Source organism: Chiloscyllium plagiosum, unplaced genomic scaffold, assembly GCF_037043375.1.
Source record: "Chiloscyllium plagiosum isolate Xiang-an unplaced genomic scaffold, Cpla_swu_hap1 HiC_scaffold_38, whole genome shotgun sequence".
Taxonomy (NCBI): domain Eukaryota; kingdom Metazoa; phylum Chordata; class Chondrichthyes; order Orectolobiformes; family Hemiscylliidae; genus Chiloscyllium; species Chiloscyllium plagiosum.
Window position 1 is genome coordinate 45,586,998 of NW_028270176.1, and position 19,837 is coordinate 45,606,834.

At 43.1% G+C, this 19,837-nt stretch overlaps 2 long non-coding RNA genes across 2 annotated transcripts in view; one reads left to right on the plus strand and one right to left on the minus strand.

Moving 5' to 3' along the window:
- The window catches only part of LOC148139476 (uncharacterized), a 229,115-nt gene that overhangs the window by 51,199 nt on the left and 158,079 nt on the right, over positions 1-19,837 (minus strand). The window lies entirely within an intron of this gene.
- Positions 5,861-19,837, plus strand: part of LOC148139477 (uncharacterized) — a 40,573-nt gene continuing 26,596 nt past the window's right edge. Inside the window, exon 1 of the long non-coding RNA XR_015753623.1 lies at positions 5,861-5,927. This is a non-coding gene — a long non-coding RNA (uncharacterized LOC148139477). The remainder of the gene's footprint in view (positions 5,928-19,837) is intronic.

The following is a 19,837-nucleotide window of genomic DNA, read 5'->3' on the forward strand; positions in this document are numbered from 1 at the left end:
GTGCTTCCAATTAAACCTGATGGACTATAACCTGGTGCTGTGTGATTCTTAACTTAGAATATTACAGCACTAATAACAGGGCTGCATGTAAACAGGCTCAGTGCAGTTAATCAATACATTCGAAAGGATTCCTCCAAGTTTGATGACGCAATATTCGTCAAAACCTCACCTTCAACCTGCAATGTAGCTCTTAACAAAAACTTCAGGCTGACACAAAGCTCCCCACCCAACTGCAATGTAGTAACTGGGCCCGGCCCAGGAACTGGAACTGGGACATTTGTGGACTGTGATCTCAAAGGAAGCGAGCAAACACAATTCTGACAGATTAGTCCTCAAAGATGAGTAGCAGGTTTGACACAAGGCCGGTCATATGCCATGTTGCACTTAGCTTAATTGCATTTCTTATTTACAGTCGTGTTTTGCAAAGTATAAAGAACCGGTTTGTTTTCCATGGTTGGGGAGTTTTATCCCAGTTGATCACAGTTGCTGCCTCTCGCTCCCCAAGTCAAATCATAGGATCAATAACAAAACAATAAACTGCAGGTGCTGGAGATCTGAACCCCAGAAACAAAGTGCTGGAGAATCTCAGCAGTTCTGAGGGCAACGGTGAAGAGAAAAACATGTTATATTTCAAGTTTACTGACTCTTCGTCCGAACAGACAAAAGGTCATGAGACTTTGAACTTACAATGTTTTATTCCCCTCAGAGATGCTGTGGACCTGCGGTTCTCCAACACTGTACTTTCTATATTGAGCTTTATTTACAAAACACATCGGAAAAATACTGATCTCCAAAAGTGAAAGGTTCAATGCAAACACGAGCATAGTTTCCACACTTGAGTTACACAAGCACGCCTCAGTTTAAAAACAAGATTTAACTTAAAGTGACATTCCATCTCAAAGTTAGCCAAGTTACACCAGTCATAAAGCTCCTCCACCCAATGAGGTACTTCAGCACAACATCCTGCAGTGTTGCACACAGCCACCTTTACCAAAGAATGATCACATTTCACAAAATTGAAGGCCGAGAACATGTCTCTTGAAAGGAGCTGAAATCAAACTCTCAATTTTTGGAAGGATTTTTATTAAACCTGATTGAACATTTAAACCTCAGAGCATAATCTTTGCTTTTTTAAACAACGTGTGTGGGAAACATCCCACATCTTGCTAAAGGTTCAGTTCAGTCTGATACATAGAGCCAAAGGTCAAGCAAACATCACACTTTCCATTCACTTCTACAAATTGTTTGTAAAATCATTGTCACGTTAAAGAATTGGATAATAAATGTCATTGTATGCAATAAGAGTGAAGCCTGTGACAGCAGATTTAGCTTTGGAGGGCAGTGAATGCGCTTTCTAAATTCTGGGAGCACTTTGGGAGATTGCTCCCAGATGGTGATAGTGAGCACATCTGGAATGCACTGTTTAGATTTGGGAATCCATGTGAAACAATCTGTGGTTTCACTAATACTTGGCTTGCGTTGTTGGTGTACAGTAAGCAATTCATAAAGTTACTTATGTATTATTGTTGACTACCTGAATGGTATTCAAATCTGCCAGGTTACCTTCAATAGTGTGAATGCATCTATTGTAAATATTTGGAATATTCCAGAACTGCCCAGTGCTTGGCAAATTCAGTGGGGACAAAAAAATCACATTGAGTAATTTGAAATTAAGAATCCAAGAGGACTTAACCACTGAAGTATTCAATTCAAATAGTTAAATGGAGTGCTCACATTTAAAATACCTCTTATCCATAGGAATGGATGGACTGACAGAATTGGGACCAAATTCCTGGCGGGGGCATGTGAAATGTGCTTTGATAAAGTCACCTGCATTTACCAACAATAATTTGGCAAGCTCGGAAATTTAACAAAACAATACGAGCTTCATTGCTGCTCCAGTCGGGTCCCAAGCTCTGTGAAAAAATTAACAATGTTCAGGTTTATTGCATACACTCTGAAACACGTGTTTCTTCAATAGATCTTGCAAGTTTCCCCAATGAGCACAGTCAATCCAAATGATGTGGCTAACTTTGGCCAACTCATTTCTTTCCGAGCCTCTATAACCTGAAGAGTGACCAGAAGCAATTAGTCCACATATGTGGGAACATTACCGACGAGGATGTTTTCCTTCAGAATTGACTTCCATATATTCAGTGCCCAGAAAAGATAAAAAGCTTGTTACCTTTTATAGAGCAATGATTCAGTGGGAGTAAAATGCCAACATTTTCTTGCTTAACAATCAAGCTGCCTAAATTTTAAACATGAACACTTCTTAATAGTTCACTATAACCTAACGAAATATTTTATGCGAAACAAATCACATGATACATAGTTATTCAGATAATAAAACAAGTTTGGTCATTGAAGAACCCAGAGGAAAAGGTCATGAAACAATGTGAGTCTGATATACCTCAATCATCATTTCAAGTGCATTCTCTGCATAAATCCTCCTTTTCCTCCTCGAAGTATTCAACTTCTTGAATAATTGAGAGAATGAAATCATAGTTGTACAACACAAAATCAGACCCTTCAGTCCATGCTGACCAGATATCCAAAATCAATCTAGTCCCATTTGCCAGCATTTATTCCATATCCATCTTAAACCCTTTCTACTGATTATCAGTTTATTTTACTTTATCAGCACCTCAAATACTGACATTTGTTTTCTCCCAATATTGGTTAAAGGAATCATAAGTTCATTTATCTAAGTTAATTTTGTAATCTTTCACAAAGAAACAAGTGAGAACAACATATAGCTGAGTGCCAAACAAAATACTACAGCTGCGCGATATCTGGGAACACTCTAAAGCTGAGGCACTGATACTGCACAAATTTGTCAGCACGGTTTCAATTACTGACAATAATTTAGTAATGTCTTAGCCTTCACATAGTTAAGGTAAATGTGAGGTAGCTGAATTTCATGAATTGGTTCCTATTGCACTTTGATCAACAAAAATTATTCTTGGTTTAATCTACTCAAAGGAGAAAGTGACGACCAAAGAAGCTGGACATCAGAGTCGAAAAGTGTCATGCTGGAAAAGCACAGCAAGTCAGGCAGCATCCGAGAAGCAGGAGAGTTGATGGTTCGGGCATAAGCCCTTCATCAAGAATCACAGGCTTCAGAAAAATAACTGGCATAGACTTATGCCAATACATATGTAGAAGGGTCAAAGCACGTTACTATCAGATTAGAGACTAATTTCAGATTTGGTACCATTCAGTGCAACATTTCAGTATGATATTTACTTATGTACCTAAAAGAGAAGTTGTTTGTAATTACAAGCTCTAGAATGATGATAGAATTAAACCTGGAAATAAAGCTGGTGAACAAGATGACAAAGTGAAGTCCCATCAGTATCGCCTTGGGCAGTGTCAAGTAAGAATTTGACAACAGAGTTGCCACTTTGAGGTAACCTGCAGTCTGGCCAAATTGCAGCAAAAATCTGTTCAATTTTATCTGCAAACTATTGAATGCAAAATCCTCCTTGCACAATAATGAGACAGCATTTTGGGATGTCATTTTTAAAATATATTATTTTCAAAGTTACTCACAATTAAGAGTGATCACTTGGTGCTGTCTGCATAACACAGTATGAAAAGGAATTAACAGAAAAACATTATAACCCAAATTCAGAGTCACTAATTCATTGATATTACATGGGTCCAGCATTGATAAGTAATCGATTTTTAAAAATAAATACAGATACATTTACTAACTACATTGGAGTACAGTCAAGTTTCTTACTGACAGGTTTAGACAGAGTCCGCATGGATTTAAGAGACGGGAATCATACTTAGCAAATCTACTGAAAGAATCTACAGAGTCGAATATTAAAGTAAGAAAGTGCAGGACGTTAGAAAAGCTGATCATTAAACATGGTAGACTGGGTTTTGTGAAAGAGAAACTATATTTGACAAATTTGCGATAGTTCATTGAGGAGATAACAAGCAGGGCTGATAAAGGGCAATCCAATGATGTTCTGTATTTGGATTTTAAAAATCCAAATGATAAGGTGCTACATAAAAGTTAATTGCACAATTTAGGAGCTCATGGTATCGGCGTATTGTATTAGCATGGACTGAGGATTGGTAAACCACACTGGCTGTTGCTGAGTCCTCACTTGGAGTACTGTATACAATGTTAGCTCCCATATTTAATAAAGGATAAACCAACATTGGAGACCATTCAAAAAAGATTCACTTAGGTGCTTTGAGGACGAAAGTGTTGACCTATCAAGAATAGATAAGCAGGGGTGATCTTCTGGAAACAAGATTCTGAGGAGCTTGACAGAGGAGATGTTGACTAGATCTTCTAGCACCAGTGAAGTCTCAAACCAGGGGACATTACATAAGGGAACATTCATTTTAGAAAAAGTAAATAATTTTTTCTCTCAGTGAATGGCTCGAATTTTCTCACCCAAACAATTGAGAAAGTTAAATGTGGGAGGGGAATGGTTGGGTTACTCTTCGGAGGGTTGTTCTGGCTTGTTGGGCTGAAGGCCTGTTTGTTTCCACACAGTAGGGAATCTATGATTCAATCACAAATTATTTTAAAAGAGGGCAGATAGATTTTTGAAATATTGAGCAGTTGAAGGCTTGCAGATCAAGCATAAAAGAGGTGTTGAGGTCTGGGTTGGCCCAGCCATGATCTGATAGAATGGGGGAACAAGCTGAAGGTGATGAATGCCCTACTCCTGCTCCGATTCCTTGAGGCTCCATTTCATGCTTTTTTTGTTTCCAAAGAATACAATGTGCTAAAGATCTCAGATGTTGTGAAAAGGAGTGAAAATGGGGTGTTTATGTACTGATTCAGGTAGCATTGATTCATCAATCATAGCTATTCAGTCATGACTAGGAAGGCAATTCCCTCCATGAAGAAAGGAAATCTACTGCAGAGCTCACACAAAGGGAATCCTTACCCTCAGTAATCTCTCCCATCACATTACCCAACATATCATCTGAAGCAGGACACACTTCACATGCTCTAGCCTACGAAGGAACCCCGGGTGATTGATGTCAGCACCGCGCCAATGGAAGGACGGTGGGCGGAGTTGGAGGACCTAGCGGGCGGTTGGTCCTCCAACCAATCAAAGTGAATGTAGGGCGGAGCTAAACTAAACCATGTGATCACCCTCGCGCGCGGCGCACAGTCGCTGTCATGAATGCTCGGCAAGTTATGGAGAGAAAGGATACGGTAAGGAAAGAAATAAACAGGGAAACGGGAGAAAAACTGTGTTGCTATTTTACAAACAAATTGTCTGCGTCGGAAAACACAAATTTGAACGTCCCAATCCCGTGTTTGCAGTAAATGAGGAATGGCCTCAGCGCGGCTGCAGGCCTGAGTGAGCGCCGCCATCTTTATTCGGGACAATGATTCACTGGACACGTGCACCGCCGCCATCTTTGTAGGGGGCAAGGTGCAGCCAGGCGCATGTGCAGCCTTTCTCCAGTATAGAGTCATTGTGATCACAGCAGCCCATACTGCTCTGATTCACCTCTGGGCTCGCTCATCACCACTTTGTCAATATCTAGCTTCCTCAGTCTCGAACCATGGGTGTATTTTTGGTCTGTTTACGACTGTATTATTACTTTTATAGACCCTTTGTAAATTAGTTTTTCATTGCGGCCCAGCCCCTGACCATGTACTGCTCTGTTATCAGATTATTTTCTTGAATATTTTTGATAGTCAAGAATTCTTTTTTCCAACAAGCAAGTGTATTTTCCTTCCATCTCTGACTATCAAATTCTGCCCCATTTTCATTCCCTGTAATGCATTTTGCACTCCCTGAAACATCAACTGTGTTTCTCCTTCCACAGACAGCAGTGATTCATGGCAAAGCCCTGTTGCTTGTGGAGAGGGTGATGTTTGACTTACTTGTACAGCTGCAGTTTGTGTGGTGAAGGTGCTCTCACAGTGTGGTTGGGTATGTGGCATTATAGGTTATTTTCAGATCATCACTGTTGCTGAATGAATAATGTCCAAATCAACAACAGTTCGTATTTTTATTATCATGCTTATAATTTCACAAAAATACTATTGAGAACTTTAGACATAAGGCCAGAGATGGAGATATTAGGTCAGGTGACCAAAAGCATTGACAAAAGGCAGGTTTTGAGGAATGTCTTAAAGGTGGAAAGCAGACCTGTGAGGTTTTGGCTGCGAATTTCAGATCATGCTGCTTCAGCAACTGTAGAAATAGCCACACAGGTGAAGTAATGAGTTAACAAATGGTTAGGAGTCTCGAAGAAAATGGGTTGTCAAGGTCTCAAAGTGTGTGTTGTTCAGGGATCTAGGGATTATCACAGCCAGGAATTAAATCAAGTGTGAGAATTTTAAATTGAGAGATATTGGCCAGCTGCTGGCAGGTGAGACTAGATTGGGTTGGGGTATCTGGTCGGCATGGACAGGTTGAACCGAAGGGTCTGTTTCCTTGGTGTACATTTCTATAGCTGCATGCTGTTGATTATAATTAGGAGTCTTTTGATGAATCAACAAGCACTGATTAAGACTTTCTTGAGATTACAGGGAGGTTGAATGTGGGAAGCTGGCCCTGAGTGTGTTTGGAAAACGAAGTCTAGAGATAACACACGATGGATGAGAGTTTCAGTATATGAGCTGAGAGGAGGGTGGAATCAGCTAGAATTAGTGGTCTTGGAGTGGGACTGAGCTGTCACACTCACCTCACCTCTGGGATACAGCTGGTTGCCAGATTGTGAATCAGGGCGGTAACACAATCGGGAGCTGAGTGGCCCTGGTGGTGCCTAAAATGAGTGTCACTCAGCTGGGTGTTGCGGAGCAGCTGCTGCTTGGTAGCCCTGTTGATGACATCTTCCATCACTTTACAGCTGATCGAGTGTGGACTGATAGAGGGAAATTGGCTGGGTTGGATTCCCCAGTGTTTTTGTGTTGAACATCCCTGGGCAATGTTCCACATTGTTGGTAGATGCCAGTGCTGGAGTGGTACTTGGCTTGGTGGGTGGCAAGTCCTGGAGCACAAGCTATCAGTATTATTGCCAGAATGTTGGCAGGGCCCGTAGCCTTTGCACTACTTAACCATTTCTTGATGTTATTCAAACTGAATCGAACTGGCTTAAAACTCACATCTGTGATGTTGGAAACCACTGGAGAAGGCTGAGATGGATCATCCCACTTTGCACTTCTGGCTGAAGATTGCTGCAAATGCTGTCTTCTTATCTGATGCATGAGTGTGTGAGACCCCTTCATCAGTAAGGGTGGGGATATCTGTGATGTTTCCTCCAGTGAGTTGTTTAATTGTCCATCACTGTTCACAACTGGGTGTGGCAGAACTGCAGAGCTCCGATCTGATCCATTGGATGTAGAATCACTTAGCTCTGTTGCTTGCTGCTGATGCTGTTTGATAGCTTCACCAGGTTGGCACTTCAGTTTTAAGTCTGCCTGATGCTGCTCATGGCATGCCCTCCTTTCCTGTCCATTGTGATGGGTGAGACCGGGATTTACAAACCCATGCGATTACTGATTGTTCTGGAGTACAGTTCTGCTGCTGTTGATGTCCCACAGTGCCTCAGAGATTCCCAGTTTGAGATCCTATATCTGTTCAAAGTCTGTCCCCATTAGAACGGTGATAGTGTCACTCAACACAATGGAGGTTTTTCTCAACTTTAAAGCAAGACTTTGTCTCCAAATGAAATATGTGATGGTCGCTCGTACTGATACTGTCATGGACAGATGTATCTGCAGCTGGTCAATTCATAACAATGAGATCAAGTATGTTTTTCCCTCTTGTTGGTTCCCTCACCACCCGCTGCAGACTCAGTTGAGCAGCTATGTCCTTTAGGACCTGGCCAGCTCAGTCAGTAATTCTGTTGCAGAGCTAGTCTCGATTGTGGACATTGAAATCCTGTACCCAGAGTACGTTTGACACCATTTTATTGCCTGAATGCTTCCTCCCAATGTTGTTCAACGTGAAGGAGAAGTGAGTCATCAGCCAGTACAGTACATGGTAATCAGCAGGAGCCATGAGGCATCCTGGTCTCCGGAGTCAATGCTGTGTACTCCTAGGGCAAATCCTCCCTGTCTGTACGCCACTGTGCCACCACCTCTGCCTGCTCTGCCCTGCCGGTGTGACAGGACATATCCAGAGATTTCAGGAGAAAGTGAAGACTGCAGATGCTGGAGATCAGAGTCAAGAGTCTGGTGCTGGAAAAGCACAGCAGGTCAGGCTGATGAAGGGCTTAGGCTCCAAACGTCGATTCTCCTGCTCCTCGGATGCTGCCTGACTGTTGTGTTTTTCCAGCACCACACTCTCGATATCTAGATATGGTGATGGTGGTGTCCGGTCAATGTTTGTAAGGGATGATTCCGTAAGTATGACTATGTCAGGCTGTTCCTTGACTAGTCTGTGTGGTGTAAAATTATGTCCCAATACATGTGTGAATCATAATGTAACACATGTATTGGGCCAAGCAGTGGAATGTGGTGAAACGGTTAAAAATTATGTCCCAATACATGTGTGAATCTAACCGGAATGGAGGTGTTGCTTAGTCCCGTGTGAATCTTATTACATACCTCCCCGTGTGAATCTTCTTATCTGTATGTAACCAGAATGGAATGTGTTTTTTAGCCTTGCTCTGCTGTTCACATGAATGTTTATATCTGGAAAAGAGTATATCAGCTGGAAAAGTCTCCAGTTCGGAGAGTCTGCTCCGGGGTTACGTTTAACCGCCGAGCGTGGGTTGTTGGCAACCGCTCTACGAGAACTGACGGCTCCCAGTTCCGGTAACATGTAGAGTGAGTATAAGCCAGACCCGTTGTCAGTATGAGACCTGGTTGTGGCGACGCTGCGGGGAATAAAATGCTCATATTCTAGCAGACTCGCCTCTTGGTCGTTTGTTCTGTGTCAGACTACTCTCCTACGAACCTGACCTTGAGAATTTTTTAAAACATTTGGCGCTGCGAGCAGGGTCAATCGCAATTGAGGAGAGATTTTGATACAGAACAATGTTTTGGAAAAAGACTAAGAAACCAGAAGAACAAACTGTGGAGGTCCCGACCGTCCCGGGATGGCATGGATGTGGGCATGTACGTGGCAGTTTGTTTGAGAAATGGTGGGGGGCGACCGGAGGAACCCCAGGGTCGCTGCTGTCCACCCTTGAGAGGATCCCAGTCCTGCCGAAGAACCCCTTGCCTGGGGTACAGCGGAGGATGTGGGCATGTCCAAAAAGCTGAAGCGGAGTTAACAGAATTGAATGGGATTGAACTGAACTGAACTGAGTGGAACTGAAGTGAATCAAATTGAACGGAACAAAATGGAACTGAGCTAAATTGAATTGAAATGGACGGAACTGAATTGAACACAATTGAATTGAACTGAATTAAGCATAATGTAACACATGTATTGGGCCAAGCAGTGGAATGTGGTGTAAAATTATGTCCCAATACATGTGTGAATCATAATGTAACACATGTATTGGGCCAAGCAGTGGAATGTGGTGAAACGGTTAAAAATTATGTCCCAATACATGTGTGAATATAACCGGAATGGAGGTGTTGCTTAATCCCGTGTGAATCTTATTACACACCTCCCCGTGTGAATCTTCTTATCTGTATGTAACCAGAATGGAATGTGTTTTTTAGCCTTGCTCTGCTGTTCACATGAATGTTTATATCTGGAAAAGAGTATATCAGCTGGAAAAGTCTCCAGTTCGGAGAGTCTGCTCCGGGGTTACGTTTAACCGCCGAGCGTGGGTTGTTGGCAACCGCTCTACGAGAACTGACGGCTCCCAGTTCCGGTAACATGTAGAGTGAGTATAAGCCAGACCCGTTGTAAGTATGAGACCTGGTTGTGGCGACGCTGCGGGGAATAAAATGCTCATATTCTAGCAGACTCGCCTCTTGGTCGTTTGTTCTGTGTCAGACTACTCTCCTACGAAACTGACCTTGAGAATTTTTTAAAACAGTCTGTGAGACAGCTCTGCACATTATGGCATCAAAAACCATATGTTAGTGAGGAGGACGTTGCACCACTGAGAGGGCTGAATCTGTGGTTGTATTAAATGGTGCCTTGTTAGGTGCCGAGTGGTCCATCCAGTTTCATTCCTGTGTTGAGACTTTGCAATGATTAACAGTGAATAGCTAGCTGGGCCGCTGTCAGGTTGGCAGGATTTTTTTCGCCATTGATAATGGTTTCGTGGAGATCAGGAGACTCTTAATACGTTTTTTTTTCTTGAATTCAGATTCCACCATCTGCCAAGATGGGATTCGAACCAGGACTTCAGTCATTTGTTTTAATAATCTGGATAAAAGCTACATCAGGTTTGTTCACTCATTTTAAATATCACTAACCCTGGTTTTATTTCTTTGTAAAACACTGTCCATCATCCTGTCTCCTCCATCCTCCCCTCCAACAACGAGTGAGGAGCACATGGAGTTTCTCTGTCACTAAGACTGAGATAATCCGATCTGCTGCTTCTCTCCGTCCCACGAGCCCACAGAGCCAAACTGCCTCACGTGGTGTTCCTGGTTTTTGTCCTAAACCTACATCTTTCTCCAGTCTCTTGTCAAGCCTTATCAGAGCTCACTTTGACCCTTTACCCTAATCTCGCTAAATTCATTTTCCAACTCTCTTTCCTCCGCTACCACCTCATCACCCCCCCTCGCCAATTCATAGATATTGTTCCTTGTTCTGTCTGTTGGTCTTTTCTGGTTATGTCCTTCTCTCCCATTCTGTGAAAAACTAATATTTGACCTCACCGTTGTTGGAAAATCCTGCTCCATCTCCACTCTCCCTTTCCTTTCTGAATTCCTTGCATTTGGTGTCCCTCAACGATCTATCCTTGGTCTCTCCTGTATCTCACGTACATACTGCCAGGAGGTGATATCGTCCAAAAACACTGTTAGGTTTGACATGTACACTGATGATGCCCAGCTCTCCCTCCCCATCATCCCTCTCCATTACTCCACTGTTACTCAGTTACCAAACTGCTTACCACATTGCCACGACTCGATTAGCTGCAATTTCCTCCAATGAAACATTGTCATGGTTAAACCCATTGCCTTACCTTTACCTTTCTGCTGAGCCCCTCCCTCCCACTGGGAACTCTCTGAGGCAGAACAACACTCTTCACAATATTGCTGTTATATCTGACCCCAAGGTGACCTTCTGATCAGACATCCACACAATCACAACACCAGGAATTCCAATCTCTTAAACGTTGCTTTTCTCCACCTCACCCCAGCTCCATTGCTACTGAAACCCCTTACCCGCATCTGTGTCACCTTAAGCCTGAATCCAAAACAGAACCCTTGATTCTGTGACTCAGAATCTGGTTTCAGACTCCCCTCTCAGTATTTACCCTCAGACACATCCTCTCAGTATTTATCCTGTCAAACCCCTGAAGAATCCCATCTGTCTCAATGAGACCACCTCTCTTTCTCCAAAATCCAGTGAGTAGAGTCCCAATCTTTTCAGCCTTTATTTAAAAGATAATCCCTCCAAACCAGGGATCATCTCATTGAATCTTCCCTGAAATTCCTCCAATAAAGTGACACATTTCCTTATCTAAAGGGACCACAACTGCTCTCATTACTGCAGATATGGTGGTCTCACCAGCAGTTCCACACGTTACTCTCGGGTATATACTCCAAACTCTCATACTGAAAACCTTTGAAACAAAACATTCGATTCCCCTTCCTGATTCCCTGTTGTAACTGTGTGGTAGCTTTCTGTGTTTCCTGAACAATTAACCCTGGTCCCTTTGTTGTGCAGCTTTCTATAGTTTCCACCATTTAAATAATACTTTGTTCTTTTATTATCTTCTCCAAAATGACCAACTTCCCATTTTCCCAAGTTACACCCCGTCTGGCAACTTGTTGCCCCCTTCTCCTATGCATCTCTCTCTTTTCATAATCCTCTTAGACCTTTACAGTTATGCCTTTTCTAGGAGATATCCCCCCCCCTTCCCATTCTTCTAAACATTTACTGGGAGCACTGGGCAGTGGGAAGCAGACAGAGTTGCTATCTTTATAGGGATACGCTTTGGAGTTATTGAGAGGATCTTCCTCCCCATTGGTCAGGAATGGAGACAACTTGCACATCGTTAGGCATTAGCCTTTCACACCCATGTCTTATTGATGAGGCATAGCGACAGCACGGAATGAAAGAAAAGAAAGTAATTCTTGTTCCCCATATCTCACTGACGCTTGGATCATTTTCTCCAATGTGTCAAAGAACTGCTGTGTTCAGTCACATGAGATCTCAAGTTGCAATTTCCCAGAAACCCACAGATTTCCCCCTGAGTTGACTGCTGATGTCCTCAAGGGTAATATGTACAGTCATCCTGGGCCACAAGGAGGGGATGGTGTGGGTTTCTAACTTGAACTGAGAGTGACAGATTTTATAAACTTGTATTACAGGATATTACAGGTGGACATTCAGATGGTAATCTCTGTAAATGTTCTGCTAAACTCTGATTGAATTACTCAGTATATCAGGACCTGTGTGTGTGAGTATTGTGTTCCAGATCAATCCCATTTGCTGCTTAAAAATTCTCCTTTGAATCATCGCATTCTCGCAAAAGGTCTCCCCAAACCTTCAATGTGTCATGTAATCCTTTTATAATGACCTGATGAGTGTAAGGTTTATTATTCGAATGTGTAATTTTTGTATAATGATGTCTCAGAGAGGGAGCAGAATATTCTTAAAGGGGAGAATAACCATTTTGAGGGGAGGCTGTTGTTTATTGGTATCAATGACATAGGAATAGAAGAGTTTGCATTGTTGGATCATTGGAATCTCTTGTGGGGTAGAATTGACCTCCATCAGAAGGATGGATTGTACTGGTACTGGAAGGGAACAGTTGCCAGTGTTATTCAGGAGGCATTAAACCAGTGAAGGAATGTGGGTAAACCCAGTGAGAGAATGAGGGAAGAGTTCATGATGGAGAGGACCAGCAGCGTAATGTTCCAGTGTTTAGATGCTATAGCAAAGATAGAAAGGGGGCAACAGAGCAGGGGGAGTGATATTTTTGATTAGGGATAACATTACAGCTGGGCTTCAAGAGAGTATTCCTGGGAGTACATCCAGGCAGGTTATACAAGTGGAACTGAGAAATAAGAAAGGGATGATCTCCTTATTGGGATGGTACTATTGACCCCCCCCCCCCCCCCAATTCCCCAATAGTCAGCAGGAAGGTGAGAAGCAAATTTACTGAGAGATCACTTCTCTGTAAGAATAGTATGGTTGTGTACAAGACTTGACCTTCTTTGTTATTCATTCACAGGATGAGGGTGTCATTGGCTGGGCTCAAAGGGCAGTAAAGAGTCAACTACATTGCTGTGGGTCTGGAGTCACATGTAGGCCAAACCAGGTAAGGATGGCAGATTCCTTCCCTGAAGGATATTAGCGAATCTGATGAGGTTTTTTTTTTGCAGTAATCAACAATGGATTCATGGTCTTTAATAGATTCTTAATTCCAAATTTTTATTGAATTCACATTCCACTCTCTGCCGTGACAGGATCCAAACCCTGGGCCCCAGAACGTTATCTGGGTGTCTGGATTATCCATCTAGTGATAATCTCACGAGGCCATTTGGCAGGGTGAGTGACTGAGGTATCCGTAGGGCAGCACATGAGCACCAAAGATCCCATGGTCTCTGCGGAAGATAGAAAGGGCTGGGGAGGGAGATATATCCCTGGTGGTGGAGTCTGACTGTAGGTAGCGGACATAGCAGAGATTAATGGCAATTGGTGGGTGGCAGGTGAGGACCGGGGGATTATATTCTTCTTGTGGTTGGAGGAGTGGGGGGAAGGCGGAGGTACAGGAAGTGGAGGATATGCGTTGGAGTGCATTGTTGATCAAGTGGGAGGGAAATCCGGTCCTTGAAAGAGGAAACCTTTCTTGGATGTCCTGGAGTGGAATTGCTTCTGCTGGGCGCAGATATGGCAGAGGCTGAGGAATTGGGAGTACAGGATCACGTTTTTACAGGAATATACTCGAGGGTAATCAGGAGAGCAAAAAGGGGACTTGAAATATCTCTAGGAAATAGTTTTTAAGGAGAATCCAAAGAGATTCTACAAATACATTAAGGATAAAATAATAACCAGACGGAGAATAGGAATTCTTAAAGATCAACAAGGCCATCTATGGAACAACAGGAGGTGTGAGAAATACTATGCTATTCTATTCTAGAGAGTTTGGAGAAATAAATAGTGATAACTTGAAAAGTGTCTAGATTACAGAGGAGGAAGTAGTGGATGTCTTAAACAGTAGCAAGGTGGATAAATCCCTGGGACCTGATCAGGTGTATCCCAGAAATTTGTGGAAAGCTAGGAAGGTGATGGCAGTGCCCCTCCCTGAGGTATTTATATCATTGTTTGTGACAGGTCAGGTGCTGGAAGATGGGTGCCATTATTTAAAAAAGGTGGTAAGGAAAGGCCAGGGAACAAGAGAACAGTCAACCTAACGTCAGTGGTAGGTAAGTTGTTGGAAGGGATTCTGAGGGATAGGATTTACATGTATTTGGAAAGACAAGGATTGATTAGGGATAGTTAACGTGGCTTTGTGTGTGGGAAATTCTCTCTCTCTAACTTGATTGAGTTTTTTTGAAGATGTGACAAAGATGATTGATGGATTTTGGAAAGGCAAATCAGAGCAGGACTTGTACACTTAATGGTAAAGTCCTTGGGAATGTTGCTGAACATAGAGACCATGGAGTGCAGGTTCATTGTTCCTTGAAAGTAGAGTCGCAGGTAGGCAGACTAGTGAAGGTGGTGTTTGGTATGCTTATATTTATTGGTCAATGCATTGAGTACAGAAGCTGAGACGTCAAATTGTGGTTGGACAGGACATTGATTAAGCCATTTCAGGAATTCTGTTTTAAGTTCGAAATTCCCTGTTCTGGAAAGGATGTTGTGAATCTTGAAAGAGTTCAGACAAGATTTACAAAGACTTTGCTAGGGTTGGAGGATTTGGACTACAGGGAGAGGTTAATTTCCCTGGAGAGTCAAAGACTGGGAGGTGACTTCATGGAGATTTATAAAATCATGAAGCGCATGGATAAGGTGAACAGCCAGGGTCCTTTCCCCCCAGTTAGGTGGGATCAAAATAAGATCACATGGGATTAGGTTGAGAGGGCAAAGATTAAAAACGGATCTAAGGGGCAAAGTTTTCAAGCTGTGTGCGGTGTATGTGTGGGATGAGCTGCCAGATGAAATAGTGGAAGCTGATACAGTTACAACATTTGAAAGGCATCCGATTGGGTACATGAAGAGGAAGAGTTTCCAATGATACTGACCAATAGCTGGCAAATGGGGCTCCATTTGTTGAGGATTCCTAGTTGGCATGGACAAATTGGACCAAAGGTCTGTTTCTGTGCTGTACATCTCTATGACACTAATAAATGAAAATAAGATGTGTTCCTCTTTTGTGGAGAGCTAGCAGAAGCACAGATAATTGTCCTTGAAGCTGAGAAGGTTAAGCAGTGATTTTTGACCAGGTGCAAATTTGTTTCTAGGATATCTAATCTGCAGAGAGAGTGGAAATGTTAACAATGTCACAATTGTAGTAACAATTTTCAGGTAATTGGCAAATAATGTGAACATTGTTTTATTCAGTAAGTTCTGAGTATCTGGAATTTTACTTTTTAAGGGAAGATTTGGGAGACTATGGGCAAATGGGAAGGGAATTTGGACAGATTTGCAGCATCTCCAGAGGGAGAGGGTACATCCCAAATGGGCTGAATAGCCCCAGCCCCTGTGCTCTGAGATACTGCCCCATTGACTGTGAATGTTGTAGCTCATCCCAGGGCAGAGAGAGGCAGAATCCCACCACTCGCCTCACAATGGGCCCCGATGATTGATGTCAGCGCAAGCCAATAGGAGGCAGAGGGCAGTACTGGAGGACCAGGCCGTACCAGTTTGTCTTCCAACCAATCAGAGTGAATGAGGGCATCCTCAAGGCTGGAACTAAAGAAAGGCACATATCGCAGAGATTTGAGAAACTGGAGGACATGAGATAGGGAGCGTTCTGTGGCTGGTGAGGAATTATATAAATAAGGAAGAGTTGTGAGGCTGGATGAGGTGACAGTGATCGGGAGAGTTGAGGATGGAGGAATTTAGAGTTAGTGAGGATTAGAGTCATAATGTTATACAGCAAGGAAACAGGCCCTGTGGTCCAACCAGTCTATGCCAACCATAATTCCAAACTGAATTAATTGTACCTGCCTCCGCTTGGTCCACATCCATCCAAATATTTCCTATTTATGTACTTATCTGAATGTCTTTTAAATATTGTAATTGTATTCACAGCTACTCCTTCCTCTGGAAGTTCATTTCACACATATAAATTTTTTTTTAAAACCCTAATGTCTTTTCTCAAATCTTTCTCGTTTCTTCTCAAAATGAATGCACCCGAGATTTGAATCCCCCTCTCCCTCGTCCATTCACCTTATCTACACTCTTTCTGATTTTATAAACCTCTAATAAGGTCACCCCTCAACCTCCTGCACTCCAGTGAAAAAATTCCCAGCCTATCCAGCCTCTCCTGAGAACACAATCCCTCCATTCATGGCAACATGCAGGTAAATCTCTCCTGAACCTGCTCCAATTTAAAAATATCCTTCCTATAACAGCACAACCAGAACTGGACAGAGTATTCCAGAAGAGGCCTTTCCAACGTCCTGTACATCCTCAACATAACGTCCCAACTCCTGTACTCAAAGGTTTGAACAATGAAGGTAAGTGTGCTAAGCATCATAACCACCTATGTGGTTATGTGTCTACATGTGACACAAACGTCAAAGACGTGAAGTCCTCGGTTTCTTTGTTCCCATATCACTACTCAAGGCCCTACTTTTATTGAGTGTAAGTCCTACCCTCGTTTGTTTTGTCAGGATGTTATATTTTGCATTTATTCCAATCCAAAAAATTTTTGAGTATAAAGGCAGTAGGAGTATAATTAAGAGGGAAATCAGGAGGCAAAAAAGGGACATGAGATAGCTTTGGCGAATAGGGTTAAGGATAATCCGAAGGGCTTTTGTAAATAAATGAGGAACAAAAGGCTAACTAGGGAGAAAATAGAGACCCTCAAAGATCAGCAAGGCAGCCATTGTGTGGAGCTGCAGGCAATGGGCGAGATAGGGAAACAAGTATTTTGCATCAGTGTTTACTGTGAAGAAGTACATGGGAGATATAGAATGTGGGGAAATAAATGGTGACATCTTGGAAATTGTCCATATTACAGAGGAGGAGGAGGTGCTCATTGAGTGGCTAAGGAGCTGGTGCAGGGGAAAAGGATTCACGTTTTTTGGATCACTGTGATCTCCTCTGGAGTAGAGTTGACCTGCATAAGAAGGATGGATTGTACCTGAATTGGAAGGTGTCTAATGTCTAGGCAGGGAGACTTGCTGGTGATACTCAGGAGGCATTAAACCAGTGAGGGAGTGGGTGTAAACCCAAGAAGATAGTGAGGAAAGAGATATGTCTGAGGCTGGTACAGTTCAGAAGTCAAATAGTCAAGGCAGGCAAGGGCAAGGCACAGAATGAGGTCGGACTGAGCAGTTGCACTGCATTTACTTCAATAGAAGAGGCCTGACAGGGAAGGCAGAGGAGCTCAGGGTATGGTTTTGAACATGGCACTGGGATATTATAGCAATTACAGAGGCATCACTCAGGGATGGATAGGACTGGCAGCTTAATGTTCCAGGGTATAGATGCTATAGGAAGAATAGGAAGGGAGACAAGAGAGGAGGGGGAGAGGCATTTTTGATTCGGGATAGCATTATGTTTTTGCTTAGGGAGGATATTCCTGGGAGTACGCCCAGTGAAGTTATTTAGGTGGAACTGGGAAATAAGAAAGGGATAATCACCTTATTGGGGTTTTCTGCATGGATTTCGTCCGGGTGCTCTGGTTTCCTCCCACAGTCCAAAGATGTGCAGGTTGGGTGGATTGTCCAGGCTGATTTGCCCATAATGTTCAGGGATGTGTAGGTTGGCTGGCCCTGGGAAATGCAATGTTACAGGGGGAGGTTAGGAGGCTCTCCAGGTCAGTATCAATGTGATGGGCTGAATGACCTGCTTCCACACTGTTGGGGGTCTCTGATAATTCTACTAATTTTAAAATAGTTACAGAAAATAATATACCAGATCTAAAAGTTAAGGTTCTGAATTGGACAAAGGCCAATTTTGATGGCACAAGGCAAGAACTTTCATCTGGACCCTCAAGCCTGCTCTACCATTCAATAAGATCAGGGCTGATCTTCTCATGGCCTCCGCTCCACTTTCCTGATCTCTCACCATAACCCTTAATTCTTTTCCTTTCACAAATCTACCTTTTGCCTAAAGGCATTCAAGTTGATAACATCAAATGCTGCACTCGGCAGGGAATTCCACAGATTCACAACCCTTCAGCTGAAGAAGCTCCTCCTGAACTCAGTCATAAATCTGCTCCCCCTTATTTGAGGTGATGCTCTGTAGTTTGACCCGCCCCCTGTGGAAATAGCCTCCCTGCTTCTGTCTTGTCTACTCCCTTCCTAATTTTATTGTTTCCTATCCAACCTCCCATTTTTCTAAAGTACAATGACTATAGAACCAGTTTTCTCAATCTCTCCACATACACCTACCCTCAACTCCTGACTCAAACTACTGAAACTCCTCTGTACTCCCTCCAGTGCCAGTACATCTTCCTGAAGTAAGGAGACCAAACCTGTACACAGTACTCCAGGTGTGGCCTCCCCAGCACCCTGTACAGCTGCAGCATAACCATCCCTCTGGTAAGGAAGGACAATATTCCCTTCACTGCCTTAATTACCTGCTGCACCTGCAAACCAACTTCCTGTGATTCATGCACAAGGACACCCAGCTCCCTCTGTACAGCAGCATGGTGCACGTTTTCACCATTTCATCATCCAGTTTGCTGTTAGTCCGACCAAAATGGATGACCTCACATATCCCACCATCTCTTTTATCCCTGGGATGCATTCCATCAGAGCCAGGAGACCCATGTATCTTTCGGCTGTTACCTTTCCCAACATTACATCTTTACTGAGAATGATTGCTTCTGTATCCTCATCTGCCATTGCCTCCATAGGTCTGCGACAATGAGAGTATATAGACAGTAAGTTCCTGTTAAGGCCAAGGCTGGTCGGTGTAAAGAGTGCTGCCTGACGAAAGAAATTGAGGGCCTGGTCGAGAAAATGAAGGAGGGATATGGCAGGTACAGACAGCTGTGTTTGTGTGAATCCCTAGAGGAGTGTAGGCGCAGTAGGAGTATACTCGAGGTAAACCAAGAGGGCAAAAAGGGGACATGAGATAGCTTTAGGAAATAGGTTTAAGGAGAATCGAAGGTGATTGTACAAATACACTAAGGACAAACGAGTAACCAGGCAGAGAATAGGTACCCACAAAAATCATCAAGGCTGTCTGTGGAACCGCAGGAGGTGAGAGCGATTCTGTATGAGCGGAGAGGTTTTAAAAACAAAATGTGCACGTCAGAAAACACAAATTTGAACGTCCCAGTCTCGTGTTTTCAGTAAATGGGGAATTGCCTCAGTGTGGCTGCAGGCATGAGTGACCGCCGCCATCTTTATTTGGGGCAAGAATTCACTGGACACGTGCGGAGCCGCCAGCTTTGTAGGGGGCAAGGTGCAGCCAGGTGCATGTGCAGCCTTTCTCTGGTACAGAGTCATTGGGCAGGATCTACACAGAGCACATTCAAACTCAGAGAAATGGATGTTTGTTTCTGGATTTGTTTCGCCGTTCATTTAAATGATTTGGTATCGTAAATGAGTTTGCAGGTCATACAAAATTGGAGGTATTGTGGATAATGAAGAAGGTTACCTCAGATTACAATGAGATAT